Consider the following 16,464-nt stretch of genomic DNA (forward strand, 5'->3'; position numbering starts at 1 on the left):
ATTTGTTTAAAATGTTAATGGACGCCCTTAAAATGAGAGAAGGGGGGGGGGGGGGGCTGTCACAATTCCCAAAAATTACATATTTTCTTTCCCGAGAATGAGAACTCACACCAATTTGTGAAAGGGAGGCAGATCCAGTTAATGCCCATAAGACATTTCAGTTTTGTTACAAAATGTCAAAGGATAAAACTGTTCTTCTAAAATTCTTCTTTTACACCATTAGGATAGGCAAAAAATCTTCTCTTTCAGTGTACAATTCAACTGGATCAATCCCCTCCCGAATCATTCCTTATTCAAAAAGAGTGTAAAGATAAACCCAGCAACTACAGGCCTGTCAGTATAATCTCAATGGGGGGGGGGGGGGGGGGGGGGGAACTTCTAGAAACTATATTTTGGGACAACATGAATAGTCACTTGGGCAAATTTGAGTTAAGTATGCAAAGCCAGCATGAATTTGTTCAGGGAAAATCATGTTCAACTACTTGGGGTTGATGAGGGTAATGTTGTTGATGTAGTTTACATGGACTTTCAAAGGGCAACTGATAAAGTGTCACACAATGGACTTGTGAGCAAAATTAGAGCTCATGGAATAAAAGGACCAATTAGCAACATGGATACAAAATTAGCGGAGTAAGAGGAAACAGAAAGTAGTGGGTAATGGTTTGTTTTCAGACTGGAGGAAGGTTTATAGTGGAACTTCTGAGGAGTTGTGTTAGGACCTCAGCTCTTCCTGAAACACATTAATGACTTAGATCTTGGTGTACAAGACACAATTTGTTGTTCCAGACAAACTTGGAATGATGAGGAGAATAATGTAAAGCTTCAAAGGGAATTAGATTGATGGAAAGGGGTGGACAAGCGGTAGATAAAATTTAATGCAGAGAACTGTGAAGTGATTAATTTTTGTAGGAAGAATGTGGAGAGATAATATAAAATAAAAGGGGTACAATTCTACGGGGATGCAGTTGCGGATGCAAGACAGGTGGAGAGTGCATCAATAAAGCTTACAGCATCCTGACAAAGAAGTTACATTAAACCTGTATTAAAAACTGTTTAAGATTGGAGTATTGCATCCAGTTCTGGGCACCACACTTTAGGAAGGATGTGAAGGCATGAGAGAGGATGCAGAAAAGATTCATGAGATTGATTCCAAGGATGAAAGACTTGAGTTACATAGATTGGAGAAGTTGAGATTGTCCTCCTTGGAGGAGAGAAGGGGATTTGATAGAGGTATTCAAAATCATGAGGGGTCTGGACAGAGTGGAGCTGTTTCTATTGGTGGAAGGATTGTAAACCAAAGGGCATAGATTTAAAGTAATTAGCAAAAGAAGCAATGATGTAGGAAGAAAAAAAATGTCATGCAACAAGTGGTTAGGATATAGAAGGTACTACTTGAGTGTGTACAATTCAAATTGATCTAATGTCTTCCCAATCGCACCCATTATATCCAATACATAAGGATTAAATCCCTTGCCATTCCCTCATCGTATAAAATTCAAATGGATCGGATCCCTTCCCATGCATTCCTAAGTACACAATTCAAATGGATCAAACCCAGTTGCAAAGCAATGGATGGGGTTGTTGACATAGCTGTCAAGCAGCACTTACTTGATGCTCAGTTCCGATTCCATCAGGACCACGGAACCAACGAGGACCGAGAGACAGACAGCAGCACCAAAAAGGGCGGGAGCAACGAGGACCGAGAGACAGACAGCAGCACCAAAAAGGGCGGGAGCAACGAGGACCGAGAGACAGACAGCAGCACCAAAAAGGGCGGGAGCAACGAGGATCCAGTGACAGGCAGCAGGAACTCAAAGAGCGAGAGAGAGGACACGGAAATAGACGTGTCACCTAAAAGAGGTGAGAGGAGGATGTCGAGACAGACAGCAATACCTAAAAGGGCGGGTGAGAGGAGGATCCGGAGACAGACAGCAGTAGCTAAAAGGGCAGGAGAGGGGACGACCCAGAGACAGACCGCAGCACTTAAAGAGAGAGAACCTAAAGACAGGCAGCAGTATCTAAAGAGGGGTAGAGAGAGAGAGGAAGGCACAGAGACGGAGCAGCATATAAAGAGAGAGTGACCTGGCAGGCAGCAGTACCTAGAGAGAGAGGAGGACCCAGAGATAAACAGCAGCATCTAAAGAGAGAGTGACCCAGAGACAGACGGCATTACTTAAAGTGATAGAGCGAGGAGGACCCAGAGACAGACAGCAGAGCCTAAAAAGAGATAGAGGGGAAGACCCAGAGATAAACAGCAGCATCTAAAGTGAGAGAGGGGGGACCCAGAGACAGACAACAGTATCTAGAGAGAGAAGGGACCCAGAGTCAGACAACAGGACCAAAAGAGAGAGAGAATGAACCAGCTACAGATAACAGGCGCCAACGAGAGAGAAAGACAGGCAGCAGCATCTAAAGATAGAGGAGGAATTAGAGACAGGATAGCAGGACCTGGAGAGAGAGAGAGGAGGATGCAGAGGCACAGCAGCACCTAGAGAGAGAGAGACAAGGCCTGGAGACAGACAGCAGGACCTAAAGAGAGAGACTGAGACTGACCCAGAGACAGACATCAGGACCTCTAGAGAGAGTGAGAGAGACAGAGAATGACCTAGAGACAGTCAACTGCATCTAAAGAGAGATGGAGAGAGGTCCCAGACAGCACTATCTATAGAGGGAGAGAGAGAGAGAATGTATGACTTGGAGACAGACAGAGAGGAGGACCCAGAGAGAGACAACAGCACTTAAAGAGAGGAAAGAGGAGGTCTCAGAGACAGGCAGCAGTATCTAGAGTGAGGGATAGGAGGAACCAGAGACAGACAGCATTACCGAGAGAGAGAGATAAAGAAGGACCCAGAGTCAGACGGCAGAACCTAATGAGTGAGAGCATGAGAGAGAGCAGAACCCAGAGACAGGCAGAAGCATCTAAAGAAAAAGAAAGGTGGATCTAGAGACAAAGAGCAGCACCTAAAGAGAGAGAGGATCACCCAGAAACTGGAAGCAGCATCTAAAGAGAGAGACAGAGAGAGAGAGAGGTGGACACAGAGACAGACATCAGAATCAAAAGCGATAGAAAGAGAGGAGGACCCAGAGACAGACAGCAGTACCTAAAGAGAGGAAGGGTTGTGTACACAGACAGACAGCAGGGCCTAAAGATAGGAGGGGGGTACACAGAGACAGACAGCAGGGCCTAAAGAAAAAGAGAGACAGAGGAGGACCCAGAGGCAGGCAGCAGCACCTAATGAGAGAGAGAACGAGAGTGACCCAGATACAAATGGCAGCATCTTAGGTGATAGAGAGAAAGGACCCAGAGACAGACAGCAGGACCTAATGAGAGAGAGAGGAGGACCAAGAGACAGACAGCAGGACCTAATGAGAGAGAGAATGACTCAGACAGCAGGATAAAGAGAGAGAGAGAATGACCCAGCGACAGACAGCAGGACCTAATGAGAGAGCAAATGGCTCAGACAGACAGCAGCACCTAGAGAGAGAGAGAAAGGAGGACCCCGAGACAGACAGCAGGACCTAGAGAGAGAGGGGGGGAAAGCAGAGACAGCAGCATCTAAAGAGAGAGATCTAAAGAGGATCTCCCCTCTCTCTTTAGATGCTGCTGTCTGTCTCTGGGTCCTCCTCTCTCAACCCTTTCTGTCTCTCTTTAGGTACTGCTGCCTGTCTCTGGGTCCTCTCTATCGGTTTAGATGCTGCTGCCTGTCTCTGGGTCGCTTTCTTTCTCTCTCTCTTTAGACGCTGCTGGGTCCCCCTCTCAAGTTGCTGCTGCCTGTCTCTGGGTCTCCCTCTGTTTAGATGCTGCTGTCTATCTCTGGATCACTGTCTCTCTCTCTCTCTATTTAGATGCTGTTGCCTGTCTCTTCTCTCTCTTCAAATGCTGCTGTCTGTCGCTGGATCACTGTCTCTGTCAGTCTCTGGACGGCACGGTAGCACAGTGGTTAGCACAGTTGCTTCACTGCTCCAGAGTGCAAGGTTCGATTCCCAACTTGGATCATGTGTCTGTGTGGAGTCTTCACATTCTCCGTGTCTGCGTGGGTTTCCTCCGGGTGCTCCGGTTTCCTCCCACATGTCCCGAAACTCGTGCTGTTAGGTGAATTGGATATTCTGAATTCCCTCTCTGTGTATCCGAACAGGTGCTGGAATGTGGCGTCTCGGGGCTTTTCACAGTAACGTCGTTGCGGTGTTAATGTAAGCCTACTTGAGACAATAAAGATTATTATTTAGATGCTGTTGCCTGTCTCATCTCTCTTTCTTTAGATACTGCTGTCTGGCCTCACAGTGCCGAGGACCTAGGTTCGATCCCGGCCCCAGGTCACTGTCCACCTGGAGTTTGCACATTCTCGCCATGTCTGCGTGGGTCTTACCCCCCACAACCCAAAAAGATGTGCAGGGTCGGTGAATTTGCCACGTTACATTGCCCCTTAATTGGAAAAGAAGAATTGGGTACTCTAAAATAAAATTTAAAAAGATGTTGCTGTCTGTCTCTGGATTCTCCTGTCTTTCTCTCTCTTTAGAGTCTGCTGTTTTTATCTAGAGACAGGCAGCAGCACCTAGAGAGAGAGAGAGAGAGAAGATCCCAGAGGCTGGCAGCAGCATCTAAAGAGAGAGAATGCAGATTAGATGGTTTTCTAAAATAGTATGTTGAGCAACCATCCAGAGCCCAGGACCCATCCAGATGCAATCACTTACCTTCCACAAGGTGGACGAGAAGCTGTCAGGTTGTATGGCACAGTCCGGTGAGGCAGGAGTGAGCAATATCTTTGTGAAACAGCACCGAGCAGTCTCTCATTTCCCTCTGAGGGGCAAATCTAGCATTAAGCTCGTCCAGCTTGTTTTAGATCACATGGACGGTTTCTGAGAGTATGCTGGGGAGACTTGAAACCTTGTTGTTTTAGTCTCGCCTGCAGACCGGCGCCATTCCTTCGTTTCCTAGGATGGCGGCTGCTTGTAGTTGGGCCCAGGATCCGATGAGAGAAACCCAACCTTGTCGAGTAGACAATTCAGCCCCTCGAGCCCACTTTGCCATTCAATACGATCATGGCTGTCTCCTCTCGGCCTCATTCCAACATTCTTGCCTGTTCTCCATCACCAGACTGCACAGCATCCTCAGGCAAGATGAAGGGTGATAGGGTTTGCCTCCTCAACTCCTGGTGCTCAGACGTGGCGACCCTGGCGAACTATTGCTCCCCGGACCTGGAATACCTGACTGTAAGGTGCTGCCAATACTTCCTTCCATGGGAATTCTCTTCTGCCATCCTCACAGCGGTGTACATTCCACCCCAAAATTCCACCAACACATCTCCTGTCCCAGCAGGGGTCCTAACATCCTTGACCACTGCTACACAACCATCAAGGGCGCCTACTGCTCCATCTCTGATCGTATTTTGGAAAATCAGACCACAAGACGGACAGCAGGGTAGCATGGTGGTTAGCATAAATGCTTCACAGCTCCAGGGTCCCAGGTTCGATTCCCGGCTGGGTCACTGTCTGTGTGGAGTCTGCACGTCCTCCCCCTGTGTGCGTGGGTTTCCTCCGGGTGCTCCGGTTTCCTCCCACAGTCCAAAGATGTGCGGGTTAGGTGGATTGGCCATGCTAAATTGCCCGTAGTGTCCTAATAAAAGTAAGGGGAGGGGGGGGTTGTTGGGTTACGGGTATAGGGTGGATACGTGGGTTGAGTAGGGTGATCATGGCTCGGCACAACATTGAGGGCCGAAGGGCCTGTTCTGTGCTGTACTGTTCTATGTTCTAAGACAGTGTTCCTTCTCGCAACACACAAGCAAAAACCTAAGCGGGAGGATCCGATTAAGAAGGTCGCGTAATGCTGATCCGAGACAACGGAAGACCTCCTGAATGACCCTCTTAATACATGGTTTGTAACACATTTATATTCCTTTGAGGCACGAAATTCCAGCAGGAAAGGTGATCCAACCATGGATAACAAGTGAAGTTAAAGATTGTATTAGAGCAAAGGAAGAGATATATAAAGTTGCAAAAGCAAAATAGTAAGCCTGAGGATTGAGAGCATTTTAGAATTCAGTAATGAAGGAACAAGAAACTGATAAAGAGAAAATGGAATGTGGAGGTATACTAGTGAGAAACATAAAAATTTACTTTAAAAGTTTCTCTTGGTATGCAAAAAGGAAAAGCTTTGCAAAGACAAAGGTGGGAGAATTTATAATGGGGAATATAGAATTGACAGAAACAAAACAAATATTTTGGGTGGGATCTTCTGTCAAGTCAAAGTCACTGGACCTTTGGTTGGCTAGATGCATCCGCCAGAGAGACCTGCTGTGGCAGGGCAGGGAAATCCTGGCCTTTCTGTCGGTCTTCACGGAGGAAAATAAAGAGCACGGCAGATGGGATATAATGTGGAAAAATATGAAGTAATCCACTTTACTTGTATTTCTTAAAAGGTGAGAGATTGGGAAGTATTGATGTCCAAAGGGATCTGGGTGTTCAGGTTCATAAGTCACTGGAATCCTTTTTTTTTTGTGTAATATTTTTATTCAAAATTTTGATATTTTAACATTTTAAAACAGACAACAGAGTAAAGAAAGCCCCCCCCCCCCCCCCCCGCAGTAATCTCAACCGAACATCCCACTCTGTCCCCTGCCACCCCCCCCTTAACAGCTGACGATAACCAGCTTCTTGAAATGTAGTACAAACAAACCCCATCTCTTGTGGAACCCCAAACTTGCCCCACTCAATGCAAATTTCACCTTTTCCAGATACAAAGACGCCATTAGATCCCCCAGCCACACTGAGGCACAGGGTGGAGCAAATGATCTCCACTCCAACAGGACCCGCCCGAGAGTGATCAGTAAGGCAAAGGTTCAAACATCTGCCCCCGCTCCCCTTCAACAACAAGGAAAGAAAGGTTGCTTGTGCATGTTAATACTGTTATTCATCTGTTGTTTTGTATATATTTGACCCACAGGGTACTCTTTAAAAAAAAAAGAAAAAATAATTTAGGACACTCCAACCAATCTAAAAACGCCTAATGTCCAACTCATCCTCCAGAGGCTCCGTCCCATACAACGTTTTATAAAACTCCTCGAATGCCTTATTCGCCTGCTCAGGTGCCACCACCAATTCCCCTGCTCCACCTCCAACCTGAACAATCTCTCTCGCAGCTGCCCGCTGGCGGAGCTGGCCCTCCAGCAATTGGCCAGCCTTCTCCCCATGCTTGTACATAGCCCCCTTCTCCCGCCTCAACTGCCGAACCACCTTCCTGTGGACAGAAGATCAAACCTTGCCTGTAATTCCTTTCTCCTCCCCAGAAGATCTGGAATAGGATCCTCTGCATACTTTCCATCCACCTCCAGAATTTTGTTAAATAGCCACTGCTGCTCCTCTCTTGCCTCTCTGTCCACCTGAGCCTGAAATGAGATGATCTGACCTCTTACTACTGCCTTAAACGCTTCCCACACCACTGACGGCGAAATCTCCCCATTCCTATTAAACCCCACATAATTTTCAGTAACATTTCCCATCTTTGCACAAAGGCTTGGGTCCACCAACAGCCCCACATTCAACCACCACACCTGTCTCCGTGCCAGTCACCTCTCCAGGACCACGTCCACCCAATGGGGAGCATGTTCCGAGATAACAATCGCCGAATATTCTGCTTTCACCACCCCAGCCAACAGCGCCTTCCCCATAATAAAAGTCACCTCTGCCGTGAAATCTTGGTATATTGGAATACCACTGCCTTCCCACCTTACCTCTCGATTCAGCATCGTCCATCTCAACACCTTTTCATTCAACTTGTAGCTCTGAAAGCAGACTATCACAGCTCTTGGTGGTTCATTCGCCTTTGGTTTTGGTTGGAGTGACCGATGGGCCATGACCAGCACGTGGAGGGAGGGATCTTCCTCCTCCCACAACAACTTAGCGAACATCTCCGCAAAATAATGCATTGGCCTCAGGACTCCATGCCCTTCAATCCTCAGACTCTGCCTTCAATACCTGTTCTCCAGGTCCTCTACTTTGGCTCTCAGCTTTTTGTTTCTCTCCACCACCCTCTGCAACTCCTCATCCATTGAGATGAACTGGTCACTGTGCTGCGACAATGTCTCCTCCAACACCTCTCCTTGCTCCCGCACCGCCGTCAACGTCTTTGCCACAGCCTCCTTTATCTGGGCAAGAATCTCATCCACCCACTCCTTTAGCAAAGCCATCGTCTCCTTGCGATGCCTGTCGAAGTGCTTGGAAAACAGCCCCTCAAACTCTCCCGCCATCACTTCGGCCAGCTTATTTATCCACAGTTATGGGCTCTGCTCCTGCCATCTCTCCTCCCACTGAATTCCCCACCGAGCCTGCTGGCGGACTACTGCTCGCACCCTTTCTTCCCAGATTCCTTTTCTGTGATTTTGACATTCTTTGGTTGCTGCAACTTTTATAACAATCATATAAATTTCTCACCACAATCTGTGTGAAAAGGGCCAAAAAAACAAAAGCTCTAGAAGGAGCCACCCAATGTGTGACCGCCACCTACGTGTCGCCACTGGATGTCCTCGAGTCACTGAAAACTAACATGCAGGTGCAGCAAGCAATTTGGAAAGCAAATGCTATATCAACTTTTATTGCAAGAGGATTTGAAAACAGTAGTAAATAAGTCTTGCTGCGATTGTATAGAGCCTTGGTGAGACCACACCTGGAGTAGTGTGTGCAGTTTTGGTCTTCTTACCACACTTGTCTCAGAGGAAATGCAACAGAGGTTCAACAGACGCATCCCAGGGATGGTGGGATTGTCCGATGAGGAGAGATTATGGAGGCTGAGGACACGATCTACCAACCATGTTGTGTCACGGCGTGCTGCTTTTCGAGCGCAACATGGCTGGTAGATGCCAGGAGATCCCTCTTCTGGGATCTACCCAGCTCGCCATGCCTCGTGAGATCTAATACGATCTCAGTGCCCTGGCACTGCCAACCTGGCACTGTCACCTGCGTGCCAAGCTGGCACTGCCAAAGTGTCCTGGTGGCGCTAACAGCTGGCAGGGGCACTGCCAAGGTGCCAAGCTGGCATTTTTCACGTGGCAGTGATTGGGCCAGGGAGGTGCACTACGTAGGCGTGGGTGGCTGCAGGGGATCCCTTTATAGTTAGTTGGGGATTTGGGGGTCACACCAGGAGCTGAAGAGATCTGGACGCCATTCTGGTGAGCGGAGCTTCTCAGTGTAGTAAATGGGACTGAGTGTGGCCTTGTGCACACGTTCCCCACTGAGGCCCCATATGTAACTGGATGGGAGTTAGATAACATTGTGTTTCTTGGCACTGGGAGTGACTGGAAATAGGCAGCTGAACGTGCTCACTATTGGACTCTGTTCCTGTTTGGTTAGATCGGGTCCTGAGAGTTTATTCTCTAGAATTTAGAAGAATTAGAGGTGATCTCATTGAAGCATTCACAATTCTTACAAGGCTCAACAGGGTTGATGCAAGAAGGATGTTTCCCTTGTCTGTGTCTCAGGATAAAGGTAGGCCATTTCGGACTGGGATGAGGAGGAATTTCTTTAGTAAGAAGATGGTGAATCTTTGGAATTTTCCATTTCACAGAGCTATGGAGGCTTTGTCATTGACTATATTCAAGACAGAGATCGACCATTTCTAGATATTGAAGATATCAAGGCATTTGGGGATAGTGTGGAAAAATAGCATTGAAATAGATAAACCAAGATCTAGTTTAATGGCAGGGCAGGCTTGGTGGTCTGAATGGCCTACTCTTGTTCCTATTTTCTATGATCCTGGGCTAGAAAGAGATCATATCAACAAGGGTTCTGATTATTATCTCGCAATGTATCATTAAAAGACTTGCACTGATTTGAACTACCTGCCCACAAATCCTAGATGCTGTACATCATGCGAGACAGGAAACTGAGGCCAGGTTTGCCTGTTTCAGTACTTCAGGCTTATGTTAAAGGTCCCACGGCCATATTAGAAAAAAATATGAACACTGCCTGGTGAGTGAAACCAAATTTTAGCAATTAACTACCATCAGAAACAGCCAAATGGCCTTCTTCAATGCAGCAAGTCTCACTATGCTGTTTGTAGTATCCTGCTGTTGTCAAAATAGCTGTCTCATTTTCTATTGCACTACTCAAAGGTGTCAAAGAAATGAGTTGGGGAGGCAATAAGATGTCCTTCTGGACACTGAAGGAATTGAAGAATATGGTGGCCAGGTGACCAGGTAGGCAGATGGGGTTCAGATCAATAAAAAGGAGGCAGCTCATTTTTACATTCTCAAATTCTTATAATTCCTTTCAACAACATTATATCTCATGTAACTCAGTGTTCTTAACACGTAAAGCACAAAATAAAACGCATTAGTAACATAGTATTGTACATTAGGCAAAAAATAGCAGGATATTGTCACATATTCCCTTTCTGGTCCTTGATAAGATTTTCCGACTTTAACTATGGACAGTAGGATATAATTTGAAAAAAAAACTCTGGATACAAGGAATGTGTGTGAGAGAAAGAGAGACAATGAGTGAGGTGAGACAGAGAGTGAGAGATACACCCCTGATTTCTATTGGAAGCCAGAGATTAGAAACACAGCATGACTTTGGGTGATAGTGAGTGTAAAAAGAGGTCCATGTAAAACAGGAGCCAGTGTAATGGGCAATAGGGTAACAGATGTTAACGCAAAATGGGTGATGTTGGATCAGCCTGTTATAAACATCTCCCGATATTAATTTCCATTGAAGTCAATTTCAACAAAGTGTATGGGCAGCTGGTCCATTATTGTCCTTCTTACACCATCATTCCAATGGTCGACCAAGTACCCTTAGTTTTACACTGCAAAGTTAGTTTAAAATTGCCTAAGTAAACAACATATTTTTAAACAAAGCCAATGATGTAGATAACAAAATAGTTTCACAATGAGTATAAATCTTAATTTGAGTATAAATCTTAATTTAGTCACTCCAATTCCTGAAAATAAATTATAGCCCTGGGCGATTTTTGAACTTAAGCAGAAAATCATGGTTAAGCAATTAGTCACCTTACTTTGCATGTTTTTGTACAAGGTATTTTAGGCTACTTCCTGTTGCCTTCTACCTGTAGTCTCTCTATTCACAGCATACCCAATCAACATGGATGACCATCCTGACCAATTTTCATTTGCTTTTACTCCTAAAGCTGAGATTTGTGCAGTATTCAGTTGAAGCTCAGGACTAATATAGAGATGGTGTCAGCCCTAGCTCAATGGGTAACTGTCTCAGCACTGAATTAGAAGGTTCTGGGTTCCAATCCCCCTCGAGTGACTTGAGCAGGTATCTAGGTTAGGAACAAAGGGGAACTGGACTGTCAGAGGTGCTGTTTATCAGAACAGATGTTAAACTGTCTTCCCTCTCAGCTGGACTTAAAAGATTTATGACACTGCTTTGAAGAAGAGCAGTTCTCCCCGGTGAACTGACCAATATTTATCCCTCACAAGAACTCTAAAATACTTTATCAGGTCATCGTCACATTGCTCTTTGTGGGAAAGTGCTGTGTATAAATCAGTTACCACATTTCCTATATTATAATAGTGTCTACACTTAAAGTACTTAATTGACTATAAAGCCTTTGGGCCATTCTGAGGTGGTGCAAGTTGCAAGTACTTTCTTTTTGTAGTCCTCCCAATTTTTCACTTGCATTTGAATCTCTGAGACTGTAGTGTCTAACCAAAGCACATGACCAACATGAAGTTGTAATTTAGCTGCTTACACTTTTCCAGAAACATGTTATGACACTTAAGTAGAAACTTATCCTGTGGCATAATTTTAACTATTTAATTAGAGCAGCCCATTCAGATTTGAGAGTCTGACAAAGTGAAGTTCATATTTTGTGGACAGCGTTTCCTTCCGTACCCAATAACAAGGGTAATTATAAGCCTTAAAGAGAAGATTCATTTGTGGACACTTACCTAGACTTCCTTAACTACAGCATTTTGAGCTTTTAGTTGATTGCTTTCCAGGTGATCAATTCTTAAACAATTGGAATCCTGCTTCACAGCCAGTTTTCAGGTAGGAGCTTGACGATCTTGGATTGAGATATAACTATCTGATAGAAGTATTGTATACTTAGAGGGGACTAGACAGTGCCTTAGCTTGTACTGACTAACTCTGGGTGTGGTGGAACTTCCGGGCATAGCCGCATGTTTGGCAGCTCCCGCCAGGGATGGATTTTTGGGTTCTTTTAAGGGCCCCCAGCAGTACTTGCTCAACGGTTCCCGACGTGGGAAGGTGTCTGCAGAGGATCCCCAGTGGTCTATGGTCTTGACCAGGAGCGGGGCCAGCAGAATAGCGGTGGCAGCGCCTAAGAAAAAGCGGGGGAAGAGAATCAAGATGGCGGCCGGCGGAGGCCTTGAGGAATGGAGGCAGTGGGCGCAGGTGCAGCAGGAGACTCTCCAGCGCTGTTTTCAGGAGCTCAAAGTGGAGCTGCTGGACTCGCTGGAGGCGAATACGGACAAGCTGCTGGCGACGCAGACAGCCCAGGGGGTGGAGATCCGGGAGCTCCGACAACAAGCCTCTGAAAGAGAGGATGAGGCCGCAGCCCTCGCGGTAAAGATGGAGATGCACGAGGCGCTCCACAAGAAGTGGCAGGAGCGGTTCGAGGAGATGGAGAACCGGTCGAGGCGGAAAGATTTGCAGATCCTGGGCCTCACGGAGGGGCTGGAAGGGACAGACCTGGGGGCCTATGTGGTCGTCTTGTTGAATTCGCTGATGGGAGCTGGGTCCTTCCAGGGGCCCCTGGAGCTGGAGGGGGCCCACAGAATACTGGCCAGGAGGACCAAACTGAATGAGCTGCCACGGGCGGTGCTGGTGCGGTTCCACCGGTTCGTTGACCGAGAGTGCGTGCTTAGGTGGGCCAAGAAGGAGCGGAGCAGCAAGTGGGAGAACACGGTAGTGCGGATCTACCAGGACTGGAGTGCGGAGGTGGCCAAGCGTAAGGGCCGGTTACAACCGGACAAAGGCGGTGCTCCACAGAAAGAGTGTGAAGTTTGGCATGTTACAGCCGGCACGTCTGTGGGTCACCTACAAGGACCGGCACTTTTATTTTGAGTCCCCGGAGGAGGCGTGGGCCTTTGTGCGGGCCGAGAAGTTGGACTCTGACTGAGGGTCGGGGGTTTGTAAATAACTGTTAACTTTTGGTGGGAAGGGTCTTTGTTTTATGCTGTTTCCTGCTGTTTTAAGCTGGTTGTGGGTTGTTTCTAGGGTGGGTGGGGTGCTGTCTTTTTTTGCGTGGGCGGGGTCCGGCAGAGGGAAAGCGTGGGCTTTTCTTCTGTTTCCCGTGCTGAGGGTGGATGGGGGCGGGGTCGGAGCTGAGAAGCGCGGGCTTTTTTCCCGCGCAAGAGCGGGAGGAGGAGGGTCTGCTGATGGGTCTGGAGGAGGAGGAGTAGCCCCACGTTGGGAGGGGTCGGAGGTGTGGCGGGAGCTGCCGGGGTCAGCAGAAGTTAGCTGGCTCACGGGAGTGCTACGGAGGGGGTAGCCTGGGGGGGATGGGGGGGTCGAACCGGGTTGCTGCTGAAATGGCCAGGAAGGAGCTCGAGTCTGCAGGGGGGGGGCCGGGGTGGGGGTTTGCCGCCGTGGGGAACTGGCTGAGCGAGGGGCGCTGGCCTGGGGCGGGCAGGGGACGGGTTATGGCTAGTCGGCAGGGGAGGGGGGCAGGGAGCCCTCTGATCCAGCTGATAACTTGGAATGTGAGGGGGCTGAATGGGCCGGTCAAACGGGCCTGGGTGTTTACGCACCTGAAGGGGCTGAAGGCGGACGTGGCTATGCTCCAGGAGATGAACCTGAAGGTGGCGGACCAGGTTAGACTGAGGAAGGGCTGGGTAGGCCAGGTGTTTCATTCGGGGCTGGATGCAAAGAATCGGGAGGTGGCGATTCTGGTTGGAAAAAGGGTGTCGTTTGAGGCATCAAAGGCGGTGGCTGACAGTGGAGGGAGGTATGTGATGGTGAGCGACAAGTTGCAAGGGCAGCGGGTGGTGCTGGTGAATGTCTATGCCCCAAATTGGGACGATGCGGGTTTTATGCGGCGTATGCTGTGCCGCATTCCGGATCTAGAGACTGATACTGGGGGGGGGGGGGGGGGGACTTTAACATAGTGCTGGATCCCCCATTGGATCGATCCATGTCCAGGATGGGCAGGAGGCCTGCGGCGGCTAAGGTGTTGAGGGGGTTTATGGACCAGATGGGAGGGGTGGATCCTTGGAGGTTCACGAGGCCGAGGGCCAGGGAGTATTCATTTTTTTCCCACGTGCATAAAGCCTATTCCCGGATCGATTTTTTTGTCCTGAGCAGGGGGCTGATTTTGAGGGTGAAGGATGTCGAGTATTCGGCCATTGTCATTTTGGACCATGCCCCGCACTGGGTAGACCTTGAGCTTGGGGAGGAGAGGGTCCAGTGCCCACTCTGGCGCCTGGAGGTGGGACTGCTGGCGGATGAGAAGGTGGGCGGGTGGGTTCGGGGGTGTATCAAGAGGTACTTAGAGGCCAATGATAATGGGGAGGTCCGGGTGGGGACGGTTTGGGAGGCATTGTAGGCGGTGATTAGAGGGGAGTTGATTTCCATCCGAGCCCATAGAGAGAGGGGAAAGCAAAGAGAGAGGGAGAGGTTGTTTGGGGAGATGGTGAGGGTGGACAGGAGATACGCGGAGGCTCCGGGGGAGGGACTGTTGGGGGAGTGATGTAACCTGCAGTCCAAGTTCTACTTGCTGACCACCGGAAAGGCAGAAGCTCAGTGGAGGAAGACACAGGGAGCAGTGTATGAATATGGGGAGAAGGCGAGTAGGATGCTGGCGCATCAGCTACGTAAACGAGACGCGGCCAGGGAGATTGGTGGAGTGACGGATAGGGGAGGCAATGTGGTGCGAAGGGGGGTGGACATTAATGGGGTCTTCAGGGACTTTTATGGGGAACTGTACCGGTCCGAGCCTCCGGTGGAGGGGGGGGAGGGGGGGGGGGGGGGAGGGGGGGGGAATGGGGCGCTTCTCGGATAGGCTGAGATTTCCGAAGGTGGAGGAGGGACAGGTGGAGGGGCTGGGGGCGCTGATTGAGCTGGTCAAAGGGATAGGCAGATTGCAGTCGGGGAAGGCGCCGGGGCCGGATGGGTTTCCGGTTGAATTTTACAAAATGTATGCAGACCTGTTGGGCCCCCTGTTGGTTAGGACCTTTAACGAGGCAAGGGGGGGGGGCTTTGCCTCCGACCATGTCACGAGCGCTGATTTCCTAGATCCTTAAACGGGACAAGGACCCCCTACAGTGTGGATCATATAGGCCTATCTCGTTGGTAAATGTGGATGCCAAGCTGTTGGCGAAGATCTTGGCCACAAGGATAGAGGGCTGTGTGCCGGGGGTCATTCATGAGGACCAGACAGGGTTTGTGAAGGGAAGGCAGCTGAACACCAATATACGTAGGCATCTGAATGTTATAATGATGCCGGCGGTAGAAGGGGAGGCGGAGATAGTGGTAGCATTAGACGCGGAGAAGGCCTTTGATAGGGTTGAGTGGGGGTACTTGTGGGAGGTGCTGGAAAGGTTTGGGTTCGGGGAGGGGTTTGTCAGTTGGGTGAGACTGCTATATGAGGCCCCGATGGCGAGCATAGCCATGAATAGGAGATCGTAGTACTTTCGGTTGTACCGGGGGACGAGGCAGGAGTGTCCCCTGTCCTCTTTGTGTTGGCAATTGAGCCCCTGGCCATGGTGTTGAGGGAGTCGAGGAATTGGAGGGGTCTGGTGCGGGGGGGGGGGGGGGGGGGGGGGGGTGGGGGGAGGAGCACCGAGTGTCATTATACGCAGATGACTTGTTGCTTTATGTGGCGGACCCAGTGGGGGGAATGCCGGAGGTGATGCAGATCCTTAGGGAATTTGGGGGCTTTTCTGGGTACAAGCTCAACCTGGGTAAGAGTGAGCTGTTCGTCGTACACCCAGGGGATCAAGAGGAGGGGATTGGTAGGCTCCCGCTGAAAAGGGCGGGGAGGAGCTTTTGGTATCTGGGAGTCCAGGTGGGTAGGAGCTGGGGGGCCCTTCACAAGCTTAACCTCACTAGGCTGGTGGAGCAAATGGAGGAGGAGTTCAAAAGATGGGACATGTTGTCGCTGGCGGGCAGGGTGCAGTCCGTCAAGATGATGGTGCTCGCAAGGTTTTTGTTCCTGTTCCAGTGCCTCCCCATCCTTATCCCGAAGGCCTTTTTTAGGAGGGTCAATCGGAGTATTACGGGATTTGTATGGGCGCATGGGACTCCGAGGGTGAGAAGGGTGTTTTTGGAGCGGGGCAGGGATAGGGGGGGGGGGGGCTGGCGTTGCCCAACCTCTGTGGGTACTACTGGGCTGCCAATGCAGCAATGGTGCGTAAGTGGGTAATGGACGGGGCAGGGGCAGCATGGAAGAGGATGGAGATGGCGTCCTGCGTGGACACGAGTCTGGAGGCACTGGTAATGGCGCCGTTGCCGCTCCCTCCAACGTGGAATACCATGAGCCCG

This window comes from Scyliorhinus canicula, chromosome 15, assembly GCF_902713615.1.
Source record: "Scyliorhinus canicula chromosome 15, sScyCan1.1, whole genome shotgun sequence".
Taxonomy (NCBI): Eukaryota; Metazoa; Chordata; class Chondrichthyes; order Carcharhiniformes; family Scyliorhinidae; genus Scyliorhinus; species Scyliorhinus canicula.